Source organism: Poecilia latipinna, unplaced genomic scaffold (assembly GCF_001443285.1).
Source record: "Poecilia latipinna isolate Pla-1442-1.1 unplaced genomic scaffold, P_latipinna-1.0 Scaffold1423, whole genome shotgun sequence".
NCBI classification, from domain to species: domain Eukaryota; kingdom Metazoa; phylum Chordata; class Actinopteri; order Cyprinodontiformes; family Poeciliidae; genus Poecilia; species Poecilia latipinna.
In genome coordinates, this window is record NW_015114039.1 from 142,744 (window position 1) to 146,236 (window position 3,493).

A 3,493-nucleotide genomic window follows, 5' to 3' on the forward strand; every position below is an offset into this window, starting at 1 on the left:
ACATCACCTTCCAGCATTTCTTGTTTTGAAGCAGAAGAATGACCAAGCTAACATCCCGGTAGTTCCCGCTCTCTCTTCTTCTCTGCCTCCTTTCTTGTCTGAGAGAGAGGCTGAAGTAGGTTAGTACTCAGTGCCTACACTGGGGAGGAAAATTGAAATGCTGAAATAAGGAGTAGCTTGGGAGAAGATAGAGGAGCTATAACCAGGACAAAATTGCTCCGCCATGGAGAGAAGCAGAGACATATCTACTGAGACACAGGGGAGTTCCTCCTCTGGCCAATCACTGAGGCGTGTTGCCTTCCCTTTTTCTTCATTCCAGTCTTTGTTTAGTGTCAGCACTGGCCTTATGAATACTTTTTTCTTTACTCGTATTCACATCGCCTTCAAAATTGCATCGCCTCAGTGGGGTGTCCTGTTTCTGGGCATAGGGATTTAATACTCTTGGATGAAATGGCCGTCCTCTCGCCTGTTCCAACTGTGTTCTTATGAGAGATTACTCCAGGGGCTTTGATTGAGCAGCAAGTCTTCTCACTGCATCTCTGTTGGCTCAGGCGCTGTAAGCAGGACACATCCAAGAGCACGCACTCGACTCACCCTCACACCGTTTTCTGGTAAAATAGCCGAGCCGCTTTCTGCCTCTCCTCTCAGCTGTTCTTTCATTACTCTGCTCCCTGGTGGCATATCTTCTGTATTTGTTTTGTCACACTACATCAGTCTCACCCTACTCTTATTCAAACGCTGAATCTATAGCACAAAATGAGATTTTTTTCTCTTCCTGTTGCTGCTGATAATTCCAATTTTATGCTGAGGTGTAGTACACCCACTGCTCAAATTGGATAACCAAAACAATGCACACTTCCTGGGGAATCCACATCTCAGAAGCCATTTGATCAGCGTTTGAAAGACACATGCTGAGATCTGCTGACAATGAAGTTTACGCTCTGGCTGCGTAGCAAATAGCTTGTTGTTTTATGAGAAAGTGAAAAAGACATGGGAGAGTGACAGAGACAGTCCCAATTCAAAAACCAGAAACATCTGGCAGATCTAACAATTACCATGTTGGTTCTCAGCGGCTGTCGCTGTGCTGAACATGTGTGACAGAAACGCCGGAGATCTCAGGGGATAACCTCTGCTGAAACCAGACACTTACAGATTTACACTCAGACATTACCCTTTATTTGGTGTGTCAGGATGTTTTGGCACCTTGGTCATTTTCTCTGCCAACACATTTATCAGGACTTTGTAATAATCACTCCAAAACACTGACGGCGTTCTCCATAAGGCGCTTTGGGAATAACCTGATGGAATCACGAGGATCATTTTCCATTTAGCAGACATAAGGCTCTGGTGTGAAGTTCAGCAGGCCCTCCTCAAGAAAACTACTCACAGAGCATAATGCTGCCACTCCTGTGCTTCACAAACCTTTTATCACTGCCACTTCATACACTGCCACCTACTGGGGAGCCGATGTAAGTTCATTCTGTAATCCCACAGGACCAAAACCTTCTGTGTTATCCTGTCCACTTGCTGTGTGTTAGTTTGTTCCATCCAGCAGAATTGAAGAAGTGAATAAAATAGGTTAGAGTATTGCAGGGAAAGCTGAGCTTTGCAAATGTACAGACAGGTAGCATCGCTGCTATCTTCTCCTCCTGAACACCGAATCACACACTCAGACATGAGTGGCCTTCCCTGGGTCTCCGTCAGCCTCTGGCCTCTTCCAGCGGGGCAGATTCAGGCCACAGGACTTTCAGAGTCTCCAGGGCGATCTGTCAAAGAAAAGACAGAGGTGATGCTGCGTCCTGACCCGTTAAGAACGTACCAGACTACCAGCTGCTGGGAAAAGAGACCGGCTCATCTCTCTCTAATTATCTTCTCTGTTGCTGAAAATCATTTTTTGGAGAGGATAGACTTGCCAGTCCCAACATGTTTGCAAATAATTAGAAGAAGAGATCCAGCAGACACACGCTACAAATATACCAAACTAAAAAATAATCCCAGGTTTGACGTTCCTTCAGTAGCAGACATGCACCAACCTTGACAATAAATATGTAAAGAATGTGATTAGTTTTTTATACAACATTTCATATTTGTAGATTTTTTTGAAAGAGCACATATTTTGTGGCCTAACTCAGATAAAAATGTCCTTGTAGCAACGAACAGAAAAACCTCCTGTCATCTGTTAGTTTGCTGTATATATGACAACGTTATTTATTTCTGTAACATTTCGTCCGGCAACAACAATAAACCTCACAGTAGAAACTGACTGCAGCCCTGGAGCCGCAGGCTGCAACCGGCTCCAATCACAAAGTTTCATCTGGAGATTTCTGTTTCCTGATCATCTGGAGCCAGTTTACAGTTTAAAAACTGAATGCACTCAGTAAAAAGCCGCAGCGTATTTCTCTGCATCCGTCCGTCTGAGTTCAGGTTGCTGGGGCAACAGGTCTGGGAGTGAACCCAGACGTCGTCCAGTTCTGGCCTTCTCGGGTCTCCTCCCAGTTAGACATGCCTCCAGAGGGAGGCACTAAAGAGCAGAGAGGGAGCCAATCACTGGCCACCCCTGCAGATTGATTCTTTGTTCCCATTGGTCGGTAAGTGACCAGGTGAGAGCGCCTCTTGAACATGCAGTTCCCCTCCAAAACAGGTGGTGGCAGCAGTGACACTCTACAGAAGTTGAGATCCTGCTAGCAATATTACATAAAAGGTGACTCATCAGATTTCATGTATAAATAATTCTGGAAGTCTTTTTGTTTTTGCATTGAATTAATCAGTTTTATATAATAACACTAAAGATGATAAAAAGTAACAAAAATATGATTCTGTCCTTTTAATGTCTGTCTTATGAGTAACCATGAATGATTGTATTTATCTACAAACACAGAAGTTTATTTATTAACACGGCCTGCAGGAAAATAGTTTTTGTCTTTAGTGAATATTTTTCTTAGAAAATAGAGACGTTGAGCTTCAAAGTGGCTCTGGGACCCAGTCAGGTTTGGTCTTCATAAAATAAGAGAAGAAGTGGAGAGGAAACGTTTCTGTAGCTGTGAGGTCCGGCTGCTGCGGTCACGTTTATCTGCTGCCGTAAAATAATGCTGTTCGCATCCAGACACACTGACGTGTTGCATGAAAACCTGGAGGTGAATCTACAAACATGAGTCATGTTGGAAACACATTTAAGTGCAAATGAGGCATGTGTTGCTATGTGGTGAGAAAAGGCAGCTGCACTCATTAAAGCGGCGGTGAAACGTGTCCATCACACACACCGATGACAAAGAAGTGAGCATCTGAGGAAAACGGCTGCAGGTTTGGTTGATGACGCTGCTGCTCCTTAAGGGGAGATGAAGATGGTCGGACGGTCCCTGCTGCAGAGTCAGAAGTGACCGTGGGCTGCAGCTCTGCTGACGCGACAACAGGAACGGACAGATTGAGCTTGAATCGTCTTCAGCGCTCCCTGGAGTCTGTTGTTCATTAAATTCAGGATGTATTTGCTGTGTTT